The sequence below is a fragment of the Musa acuminata genome, chromosome BXJ1-11, assembly GCF_036884655.1.
Source record: "Musa acuminata AAA Group cultivar baxijiao chromosome BXJ1-11, Cavendish_Baxijiao_AAA, whole genome shotgun sequence".
Classification (NCBI taxonomy): Eukaryota; Viridiplantae; Streptophyta; class Magnoliopsida; order Zingiberales; family Musaceae; genus Musa; species Musa acuminata.
In genome coordinates, this window is record NC_088337.1 from 13,724,355 (window position 1) to 13,737,684 (window position 13,330).

A 13,330-nucleotide genomic window follows, 5' to 3' on the forward strand; every position below is an offset into this window, starting at 1 on the left:
ATTTTACGCTTTGGACAAAAATGAGTTCAATCGGGTTTCTTTGTGCGAAACAGCTTTCGATATTTGGCGCGCTCTTGAAATCACGCACGAGGGAACTAGTAGAGTCAAAGACTCGAAATTTAATATTTTACTGCATGATTTCGAGGTTTTTCATATGAAACCAAGCGAAACCGTTGTTGACATGTACACCCGTTTTACGGATGTCGTCAATGGTTTAAAATCACTTGTTAAAAGCTTTTCGGATTTTGAACTCGTTAACAAAGTTTTGCGCTCACTTTCTAAAATTTGGGATTCAAAAGTATCTGCTATTCAAGAATCAAAAAACTTGAACCAATTTCCACTTGAAGAACTAATTGGTTCATTGATCACATATGAAATGACGTGCAATGCACGTGAAGAACTTGAGAACCACCTTCCAAAGAACAGGAAGGATTTGGGACATAGAACATTTGAAGACCACTCGAGCATAAGCTCAAGTGATGGTGAACTTAAACTACAAATGAAACAAAAATTAAAAAGTAAAAAGAACGGAACTACTTGCTTTGAACGCAAGAAGAAGAACAAAAATTGGGATGAATCGAGCTCCTCCGAAGAAGAGAAAGTCAACAAAAGCAAGGCGGCAAACTACGCCTTAACAGCCTACAATGATGAGGTAATCGAAATCCCCCTAATTTATTTTGAAATTACTTGATGCTTTCATGATGTATTTTTCTCTTTTAGTTTAAAATTAATTTTCTTAAAAATTACATGTTAAAAAAAAAAATTTTATTATGATCATACTAAGTAATTTCGAAAATGATAATATTGCATATTTTATGATAAACAAATAAAATGATCTTGATTGAAAATATGAAATCATGGTTAAAAAGTAATAATGTGTATTACGTTGATTTCCATTGTTATTTCTCGATTTTGATTAAAGATCATGTTTGATTTGAAGAAATGCATAATGATGAAATTAAATATTTTGATTAACAATTTTATGCATGAGATTTTAAGCCGATGATAAGCATGTGTTATTCTCATGAGTATATTTGAAAAACTATGGCAAAAATGTGCTCGAATGCATGAACGTGTTAAGATTATTTTTCGGACATTCTTGATTCAATGTTCAAAACACTTAATTGCCATGATGATTTTACACTATAACATGTTGGAAATTATATGTTTTGGATACATAAATTTTTATGATCATGAGCATGTTTTATCTTCATAATTGAACTTGAAAATCTATAGCAAAATCTTATCCGAATGCATGAAAGTACTAATTTCATTTTCGGATTCACTTAACAATTGGTATCCTAATAATCGGATTTTCTCATACACTTATGAAAAATATTTTTCTAAAATGGATTTGATGAAATGATTCCTGCTTATAAATTCCATCTTGAAATATGAATGATAGTGTCTTTGCTTGCAAAGATTTGTGTCACATACATATCTCCTATGATTCATGTGCAGAAAAAGAATTTATAAATCATAATACAATGAGATTTCTTATACAAAAATAAAGTGCTTTTGTGATTCTTTGCTAAAGAGAATAATTATTAAAATCATGATCTTGATAATTATAACATGAAGCTCTTTATATATCAAGATCATTCATTATGCTCCCTACATTTATCAAAAAGGAGTTCTTCAAATGAAATGCAACTTGTCTTTTAATTTCATGATATTTTGTGAATTTCGAAATTAATTTTAATGACTTGATTATGAGTTTCAAGTTGACGATTTGATTTGAATAAGTTATGTCTAAATCATAATCATGATCTTGCAAAATTGAAATCACAAATAATATCTTTTGGTATTCATGAATTGATACTCACAATATGAAAGTATTGGTATTCATGACTTGATTTTGATTGAAACATTACATGCTTAAATTAATCATTCTTCTATGTTTAAAAAATTCTTTAAATGCCTTATGTGATGACTGAAAATTAATTTGCTTTATGATGAATCACGAATCATGACTTGATCTATGATATTGAAATATTTTAATCATGATTCTTGGTTATATAATTCCTTTGCCCTATTAAAAGGATTTGTTGAATGGATCATGTCCTTCTTGAACTTTCTTGATATCATGACAAGATTTTGTAATATGGCCTGTATAATAATTAAAAAATTTTGGCCATTGATTTCTCCCTTCTTTTCGACAAAAACAAAGGGGAGAAAGCTTTTGCTAGTTAGAACATGCAAAGAAAAACAAGTGCAATCATGCACATGAAGCAAGTGTTGAATTGCCATGATTGAACCTAAGAATCTTGCTATGCTTTTGTGCTTATATGTTGTGATGAAAATATAGCTTCATGTTATAAAAACTTGCATATATTTTAAAATAGCTAGAGCTACTTCTCCTTTTGTTGATGATAAAGGGGGAGAAATATATGAATTGCTTACTAAAACAAAAATATATGAATTGATACTATAAGTATTTTCATCATGTTAAGATATCAAGAACTTGCATCATAATTCTACTTGATGATATCTTGCCATGTGATGAAATGCTACGATTTGTTGCTAAAATGATGCATGCAATACTTATGCTTTCTACGTAATGTATTGCATATGATATGAACCTTGATTAAAATTACCTTGATTTGAATTCAAGGTTTATCTCAATTATGGAATTTTGAAATAAAAATGATTACTCACCTTTGTCATGATTTATAAATTGACAAAAAGGGTTTTCCCTTCTTTTTGACAATGACTAAGGAGGAGATAACTTGCATGCACAATTCAAGAAGAAAGCAAATTTTCACTTCTCAAAAGAGAAGAAATTGCTATCTTGAACATCTTAAGAAACAAAAAGAACAAAGGTGCTATCTTGCCTATCTCAAGAAGCAAAACATGCTAACTTGCGCATCTAGCAAAGTGGACAAAATTTTCATATTTCAAGAAGCAAGAGTTGCCTTCTTGAACATCTCTAATTTGCTAGCTTGCATGATGTAGAACTTGCTATCTTGAACATCTCTAATTTTCATACCAAGTGCTATCTTGTATGCTATAAAACTTGCATATCTAAAACTTGATAGCTTGAATATTCTAAGCATGATTCAACACTTGCTATATTTTCCAGCAAAATTGCATGATGATAAAACTTGATATTATGTTTTTCATGCAATGAGTTGAACCAATATCACAAACACTTGATTGTGATACTTCTCCTTTTTGTTGATGACAAAGGGGGAGAAGTATGTTGATGACATGACATGTGATGCATAAGTTTATGCATATGTTCATGTTGACGTGTTGCAAGTATTCATAATGAATATTGCAATGACTTGAATTCAGTTTGAATTCAAGGTTCTATCAATATGGCATATTGATAGGGGGAGTTTGTTTAAACTCCGGGAGTTAAGTTTAACTCCGTCATCAAGTAGTTGTCATCATCAAAAAGGGGGAGATTGTTGAATCTCGTATTTTGATAATGAAAATACTTGATATATGTTTATGATTTAATATGCGTTTTGAGTGACGCAGGATGCTTTGATCAGGATGAGACAATTAAAGCAGGAAAATCATGTTGTGCCGGAGGAACATGTCAGAAGATTGGATGTCGGGCCGGTAGATCGGTCGACGTATCGATAGAAGGCTTCGGGCAGTGGACTCGGGCATCGGGCCAAGAAGAGCGGTTATTGTGCCAAGGATATCGGAGTTGCGGGGTCAACTGGCCGATTGGGCAATAGGCCGCAGGAGAGGACGATGCGCCGAAGAATCAGACGAAACGCCGAGGGACCAATGACATGCCGGACAACTTGGTTAATTGCTTAGGATTAATTGTCTCGATCGAAGTTTTGCTTTAATTGTGCAGGATTAACTATGATAACGATGAAGACATAAAGCGAAACAAAGTGTCGGAGTCAAGCGCGAAGGATTTGTTGCAAGTTCGAGAGTTCGACGGAAGTCCGAAGGTTCATCGAGAATGCTACCGGAACTAGCCGAGAATGAGTTGGGAGCTTGCCGAAGGATTTTCGGAAGCTCGCCGGAAGGTTCGTTGGAAGTTCGCGGAGCTCGCCGAGAAAGATCGGAGCTTGCCGAAGAAGCTCGTTGGAACTCGCTAAGATCAAATCGTGAAGTCTAGGAGCTTGCCGGGAGTCCGCAAAATGGTTTCCGAGAGTTCATCGGAAGACCGCCGGAAGTTTGCCGAAAGCTCGCCATAAGAAGTCTTGACTTACGGACTTTGTAATAGCTTAGAAAATGTGTTTAAAATCATAGTTAGCACGTTAATTAGGGTTAGGATTAGGTGTTAATCCTATAACCCAAGTAGAGGTCAATTAGGCCCAAGTTCGGACTGGTTTGGACCAAGTTTGGAGCCAAACCAAGTGAGCTGAAATAGTGAAAGAGGTGGCACCGCCAGGGTTGGAGGTGGCACCGCCCAGGAGAGGATCTCCCAGCGAAGCTGGGCGGTGCAACCGCCCCAGGCAGGAGATGGCACCGCCTGAGCTCAGTCTTCGAGCAAGACTGGGCGGTGCAACCTCCCTGACAGAGAGGTGGCACCGCCTGAGCTTGGTCTTCGAGCTTTGGCAGAGAGGTGCAACCGCCTCAGTCAAGAGGTGCAACCGCCTGAGGGCTCAGTCTCCGAGCCAGACTCAGGCGGTGCAACCGCCCCTGACACAGAGGTGCAACCGCCTGAGCTCAGTCTTCGAGCTCTACCAGGCGGTGCAACCTCTCCAGTCAGGAGGTGCAACCGCCTGATCCCGGAATTCCGGGATTTGATCGTTTTGAGCTCCAAATTTGAATTGGGTTGGGGCCTATAAATACCCCACCCATTCAGCACTGAAAAGATACAGACCTACTCGAAATCTTGCTATCTTTCTGTGTTTCTTAGAGCTCAAAACTGCTAGTTCTCCTCTTTCTATTCTTCAAGTTTGAGTTGTAAAGAGAGGAGAGAAAACTTATGTAAGGGTTGTCTCCTGAGCCCATCAAAAGGAGTGAATCTGTAAAAGGGCAGTTGGCCTTCGCCTATTGAAGGAAGGCCTCTAGTTGACGTCGGTGACCTCGTCGGTGGAGGAAGCCAAAAGTGGAGTAGGTCAAGACTGACCGAACCACTCTAAATCTTTGGTTTGTGTTTATTTTGAGTACTTTATCATTACTGCAAACCTCCTACATAGCTACTGCTCTCTGCGCCTTTACGAACAAGTTTCTAAGTGTTGATCTTTCCGAATATGCATTCAGACGTAAATCGGTGTTTTCATACATTACAGTTATTTACGTTTTGATTCTGCAAAACTGTCTTCTGCGCTTTTACGAACAAAGTTTCTAAGTTCAGATCCCTGTAAAACTGTGTTTTAGACGTAAACTACTTTTAAACGTAAAACTACGTTTAGACGTAAAACTGCGTTTAGACGCAAACTGCGTTTAGACGTAAAACTACGTTTAGACGTAAAACTGCGTTTAGACACAAACTGCATTTAGACATAAAACTACGTTTAGACGTAAAATTGTGTTTAGACGTAAAACTACGTTTAGACGCAAACTGCACTGCGCTTAGACGCAATCTGATTTTAGACGCAAACTGCGTTTAGACGTAAAACTACGTTTAGACGTAAAACTGCGTTTAGACGCAAACTGTACTTAGACGCAAACTGCGCTTAGACGAAATCTGATCTTAGACGCAAACTGCGCTTAGACGCAAACTGCGCTTAGACGCAATCTGCATTTAGACGCAAACTGCATTTTGACGCAAATTGCGTAAACTGCGCTTAGACGCAAATTGTTTTTAGACGTAAACTGCACTTAGTCATAAGTATTCTTAGAATCGGCTTTTGCATCAAAATAGTTTTTATCGAACGAACGCAGCTTTCGTTTTTAATCGCTGAAAGATTTCCGCTGCACTAATTCACCCCCCCCCCCTCTTAGTACTCTCGATCCTAACATATTGGAGCACGATTGATAGTTTGAATCATTTGTTCAATATGCCTCTTGAATTCTGTCAGAAATCGAGCTTTGGTCGATTTCGCATATTCTGGTTTCATTCCGTTGGAAATTGATATCCTTTAACTTGCTTATTCAATTGAGCTTTATATTATATTACTGTTTTGAATTCTTCTATGCTCGTGTCCTACATGTATTTGGATACCAAAATCTGTTATGTAAACTTTATGTTTGTATCGTAATGTTTCATATAGACACATGCATTCCGTTGTTCCGCATGTGTTTCCGATATGTCCCAATTTATTGTTCACAATACCTTTTTGTACTCTAATGTTTGTGGGATTATTTGGACCTTTGCCAGAAATGGTAAAGGGTATGTGCTTAGAGCCCATGATGCTCTAGATTATGTTTGGTGGCCATTCAGAAATGAATAGACCATATGTTCGGAATCCCACTTCACCTTCTATCTGTTTGATATGAAATTCAGAGCCGACCTAGCACTTGGGTAGGGTGAGAGGGCTCGAGTAGGAAAGGGCTACCCGTGGATGGAGTCGAGAACTCATCACGGCGTGGAGGCACCACTGAGTTAAACCTCACATGCACTATGCTAGGGTACGACGTTTGAGCTTCTATTTCGTATTCGTTCTTTGATATGCTTCGAAATGGTCCATATGCCATTGATATGTTCCGAAATATTTCATTTGTTATTGATATGCTCCGAAACATTTCATATGCCTTTGATATGCTCCGAAATGTTTCATTTGTTATTGTTACGCTTCGAAATGTTCCATATGTCATTGATATACTCCGGAACATTTCATACGCTATTGATATGCTCCAATTACTCTGTGCTCCATTTGCTATGAACTGATATGTTCTAAAATGTCCTATCTGCCATTGATATGCTCCGGAACATCTCGTACGCTATTGATATGCTCCATTTGTTATGAACCAAATAGGTTTTGAATGACATGACACATATGATTTTGTATCTAATGAGATGGTATCCTTGAGAATTCTTGTATTCTTTTTTTTGGTAAGTAAAAGTAAATTGATTATGTGTAAAGTTTCTACAACTAGCTTTATCTATACAAGTCATAGACAAAGCCAAGTAACTCATAGAGTGCGAATGCGATAGTTATGACTACACATGCTGTAGACTATAACTACCTGTGGGTACATTATTTGGCATCATTCCCAAGATCTTTATCTAATAGCAAAATTAAATTTGATAAAAATATCTTTTTCTCTTCGGGTGAAGTGCTCGGTTTTGAGATCATGCTCCATACAGGATCTTGAGTCTCTAATAATCTCTTTCAAGAGCTGAGCATTGTTTGTGTGTTGACATTCAAAGATTCTATTACATCTCTCCTTCCACATCCACCAAATAGCGCATCTGAAAGTAACCTTTGCCAGTTGTGTAAGAGGCCCTTTTCTTGAGAAACATTGCATAAGGTCGCCTAGTTCTTGGTGCAAGTTTGGTTGCGGCAGTCTATTGAGTTCAAATCGCTGGAGAATCTCCTTCCATATCCATTTTGTATAATCACAAGCAAAATAGAGGTGGTCAACAGTTTCTTCTTGTTGCAAACAAAGGGAGCATCGGTTAACATGATAGATACCTCTTCTTTTCATATTGTCTATTGTAGGTAGTTTATTGAGAAGGGCCTGCCATGTACATAAGGAGTGTCTTTGTGATCCCGGTCGATCCCATGTCCAACTGCTTGGGACCCACTTGTTATTTCTTTGCCTATTTTGATTCCATGCGGATGTGGCACTAAATTTGCCATTGTCATGAGGCCAAATAAGTGTATCTGAAGAGTTGTTCCTGATTGGAATAGCTATGATAGTCGGCCAAAGTGATAACATTTCGGGAGAAATAGGATTAGGGAGACACCAAGTACCGTTAGCAATGAACTCGGAAACCTTCCAATCTTTGGGAGCCCCAAGATCTTTTCGTATTCTGTCGCCATATAATTGAAATATACTCTTCCCATTCACCCAAGGATCGTACCACATATTAGTACTAGTTCCAGAAGAGATTGCATACGAAATGTGTTTGATTAGCCAATTCCTTGCCTTTAAAATTCCTTTCCAAGCTGCAGAGTGGTATGTTCTTGTTGAAATTTCCCAGATTGATTCCTTTGAAAGATACCTAGCAGAAACCCATTGTGACCATAAGGAACATTTGTTTTGCAAAAGATCCCACAATTGTTGTACCAGGCTTGCTTGATTCCAATCTCTAGTATTTCTCAAGTTTAGCCCCCCTTCATCTTTCGGTTTGCAAATGCTATCCCAATTTACCATATGCATTGCCTTATCATTTGTGTCATTCCAGAAGAAGTTCATTAATAACCGTTCAATATCTTGGAGAAGTCCAGCAGGCAAAAGAAATGCATTACACCAATATATAGAGTAGGAGTGCAATACAGAACGGATGAGTTCTTGTATTCTGCCTTGCATTATGATATCTTACTTGTTTGAAACCGTTCCTTTTGTTCTGAATATGCTTTGTTACTTGCTGAGCTGTTTTTAGCTCACTCTGTTGTTATATAAATCTTTCAGGTCAGCTTGTCACTCTTTAAGATGTTTGAATTGGGTTGAGGCAATGGAGAGCTATTCTGAATTATGGGCAAGTCTTGTTGGTTATTATGTTATTGTTGTATAAGCATATTTTGTATGAAATGAAATGTTGTCGATGAATCGAAATGGATAAACTGTGTAAAAGTGTTAGAAGATCTCTTTCATTTGGAATTTCAAAATGTTAAGTCTAATTTATGATGATATGAACTTGTGGTGAATAGTTGGAGTTCTGATTGTATATTTTATTTAGCTTGTGGATTTATAAATGTTGTTCATATTTTTCAAGTTGGTTTGGGTTGCCATAAATGTGAATTATCGAGTGATGTGATATAGGATTATAAATTGCACAGGTTTTATAGATGTGAATTTGATAGAATGTTTTTTAGTGTCCTCAAATGTGTGTTTGGATCCTGGATTAGTTTGTGTTGAAAATTTTAATATCATGAATATTTGAGGGGCGTGACAAAAGTGATGTCTAATATCAATATGTTTTGTTCTTGAGTGTTGTATAGGATTCTTTGTTAAGCATATTGCACTTGTGTTATCACATTTAATGGGAATATTTTTAAAATGAACTTTATAATCTTCTAAGGTGTTTTTCATCCATACAACTTGTGCACAGCATGCACTTGCTGTAATATATTCAGCTTCGATTGTTGATAGTGCAACCGAGTTTAGTTTCTTAGATGACCAAGAAACAAGGGCATGTCCTAAAAATTGACATGTTCCTGACGTGCTTTTTATTTTTAGTCTACAGCTAACAAAGTCCGCATCAGCATAAGCAATTAACTCAAGATTCTCTGATTTTGGGTACCATAATTCGAGATTTGTGGTACCATTAAGATATCTAAGTATTCTTTTAACTGCTTTGAGATGAGATATCTTAGGGTTTGATTGAAATCTAGCACAAAGTCCTACACTGAACATGATATCTGGTCTAGTTGCAGTGAGGTAAAGTAAACTTCCTATCATGCCCCTAAAATTTTTTGATCGAAGCTTTCTCTACTTTCATCAATTTCTAACTTAGTGGAGGTGCTCATAGGAGTGTTAATAGCTTTTGAACTATTCATATTAAACCTTTTTAGCAAATTCATAGCATATTTAGTTTGACTAATAAAGATGTCATTGCTTAGTTGTTTGATTTGTAAGCCTAAGAAGAATGCTAATTCTCCTATTAAACTCATTTCAAATTCAAGACTCATAGTTTTAGCAAAAGATTCACAAAGAGATTCATTCGTAGAACCAAAGATAATATTGTTGGGAAATCATAAGGGGGCGACATCATATGCGCAGCGGAAGAACAAGAAAACAAAAAATCCCCGATTCCCAAAAAGATGTTCATCGTCGTGCGAAGATTGGTGCGCAAAATCCGCAAAAACACAAAACTGCGTATAGAGATTGTGTTACCTAGGGAGATCGTATATCCCTGTTTCCTTGCAGATCCTTAGGAGAGGGTGAAGGAGGTCAAGCGTCCTCCTCTCTAGCGGTGATCCACACAGCAGGGTTGCGACGACGCTCCTCAAAACTCCAGGCCTACTCTGAGGTGGAGAGGGAGAGGAGAATAGGAAGGGCAAGTAAAGACTCTAGACTATGAGGCTGTGAATCCCTCCTATTTATAGAGATCCCGTGTCAAAACCCTAATGGGTCCTTTCCCTAGTGGGTATTGGATCTGCATCCAATAAGACAGGGCTCCGTCGGATATCTCATATCCGAACCTCTACTCATCGCAATGCCTACCATATGTGTGTGACCCTCTAGGCCCAATATCGAGCTGGCCGTGAGTCATACCTGTCAGAACTTCTTCTGACTGAGTGAATTATTATCTCTGTAATAATTCACTCGACTCATCGACTACGGAAGTACTAGGCCACTACGCCGTAGTCCCCAGACGATACAGGGGAATCCAATCCATTGGACCTGTCTGTCCTCAGTTACCATGTACCTATAGTCCCTCATCCATCTAATATCCCAGAGACCGTATATCGAGCATGGTGCTGTCAGACCCATACGGTTTCTACTCGAGTCTCGCTCTAATCGGATTCTCCCGGAGAACTCTTTCTCTCTCAACCCGAATGACCCTGGCCAGGGATTTGTCTGAGCAAGATCACATGGGATATTCCTCTCATGATACCGAGAGTGGATGATCCTCTATCGACACTCAATAGCCCTCGTAAGGTCGACTACCACTCCCAATGACCAGCTGTACTAGATCTGGGAACAGCCAAACCTATAAGTCTGGTATCAAAGAGTGGAGCACTCATACAGGACATCCTTGGTGTCTCAAGTCTAAGAACCAGATACACCACTAGGACTACGGAATCGTTGTCTGACAATAAGGCATCATCAACCATCCAGCATTCCGTAAGCGGATCAATCAGTGAACTCATTCTCCAATGAGCACCTGTACTGTATCTCTAGTGTCCCTACACGAGCAGCTATGAGACCAGCTGCATCCATCATATGGACGGGTATACAGCACACCAGTCTATCCGGTTATCACGATGTCCCTCTCGAGTAACCTATGACCGGGATTATTTAGGATATGTGTTTAAAGGTGAATCGATCTCATTATCGTGATCTCATCACGATCCGATTCCCATTGCACAAATCCAAGGACATCACAATATATATATGCATTTATGCAATAGTTATAAAGTGATATACGCCAAAATATAATAAGCAAAAAGATTCTGTATCAAGTCACACGTGCCATCACTCACGTGATTGGCTTGCTGGGCACCTATGACTAGCAATCTCCCACTTGACCTAAAGCCAATCACCTATGTGTCTGATCCCCATCAGACCCCTGTGACGCTCAAAGACAATCTGAGACAACGGCTTTGTTAGTGGATCTGCAATGTTATCTTCGGATGGAACTCTTTCCACTGCTACATCTCCTCGGGTCACGATCTCTCTGATAAGGTGGAACCTCCTCAGAACATGCTTAGATTTCTGATGAGACCTAGGTTCCTTCGCTTGAGCAATTGCCCCGTTGTTGTCGCAATATAGGGAGATCGGCTCCTCACTATCCGGCACGACTCCCAAATCTGTGATGAACATCTTCACCCAGACTCCCTCTTTTGTTGCATCTGATGCAGCAATATACTCCGCCTCTGTGGTCGAGTCAGCAGTGGTATCTTGCTTGGAACTCTTCCAGCACACTGCTCCTCCATTCAAGGTGTACACATACCCTGAATTCGACTTGCTATCATCGACATCAGACTGAAAACTTGAGTCAGTGTAGCCTTCAACCTTAAGGCTATTACCTCCATATACTAGTAAAAGATCCTTAGTCCTTCTCAAGTACTTAAGGATACACTTTACTGCTTTCCAGTGCTTCAAGCCTGGATCCGCCTGATACCTGCTCGTGACACTCAGAGCATGCGCTATATCAGGCCTAGTACATAGCATGGCATACATGATAGACCCTATTGCTGAGGCATAAGGTATCATATCCATGTTCGCCCTTTCTTCTAGAGTCTTTGGGGACATACTCGTAGAAAGCGATATCCCATGTCTCATCGGTATGAGACCTCTCTTGGAATTTTCCATGCCAAACCTTTTGACAATAGTTTCTATGTACCTGGACTGGGACAAGCCAAGCATCCTTTTGGATCTATCTCTATAGATTCTAATCCCCAAGATATAAGATGCTTCTCCTAAGTCCTTCATGGAGAAGTGTCTAGATAACCAAGCCTTTACTGTGGATAGCATTCCTATGTCATTCCCAATGATGAGGATGTCATCCACATATAACACCAAAAAGGTGATAGCGCTCCCACTTACCTTCCTGTACACACAAGGCTCATCTTCGTTCTTAACGAAGTCATAAGATCTGATTGCCTCATCAAATCTTATGTTCCAACTTCGGGAAGCTTGCTTTAGTCCATAAATGGATCTAAGCAACCTACACACCTTATCTGGGCAGTTCTTGGACACGAATCCCTCAGGTTGCATCATATACACCTCCTCCTCCAGGTTCCCGTTGAGGAATGCGGTTTTCACATCCATCATAGTGTGCTGCAATAGCCAATAGAATTCTGATGGATTTTAGCATTGCTACGGGTGAGAAAGTTTCGTCGTAGTCAACACCTTGCCTTTGACGATACCCCTTAGCCACTAGCCTTGCTTTATAGGTCTCTACCTTTCCATCTACTCCGATCTTTTTCTTAAAGATCTATTTGCAACCGATGGGTACAATACCTTCGGGCGCGTCAACTAGGTTCCAAACCTTATTGGAGTACATAGAATCCATCTCAGAATTCATGGCTTCTTTCCACTTCCCGGAGTCTATACTCATAATAGCCTCCTCGTAGGTCTGAGGATCAATATCCTCTACATCCTCTGCTCTAATATGTCCCACATATCTCTCAGGAGGATGGGATACTCTATCAGACCTGCGTAAAGTTGATACTTGTGTATTAGGTACCTGAACAGACTCGGGCTGTAGAGTGGTGCTTGAGCTTGGTTCCCTAACTTCGCTCAACTCTATCATTCTCCCACTGTCTCCGCCAAGAATGTGTTCCTTCTCAAGGAACACTGCTCTCTTAGCTACAAAGACCTTTTGGTCCTCGAGATGATAGAAATAATACCCACAAGTTTCCTTGGGGTATCCCACAAATTTGCATCGCTCTGTCCTTGATTCTAACTTATCGGGGTTGTGTCTTTTAACATGGGCAGAACAGCCCCAAATCTTAACAACCTTAAGATCAGGCTTCTTCCCTTTCCATATCTCATATGGTGTAGACACTACCGACTTAGTTGGAACTCTGTTCAGAAGGTAAGCTGCGGTTTCTAGGGCATATCCCCAGAATGAGATGGGTAGGTCAGCGAAACTCATTATGGACCGTACCATATCTAATAATGTACG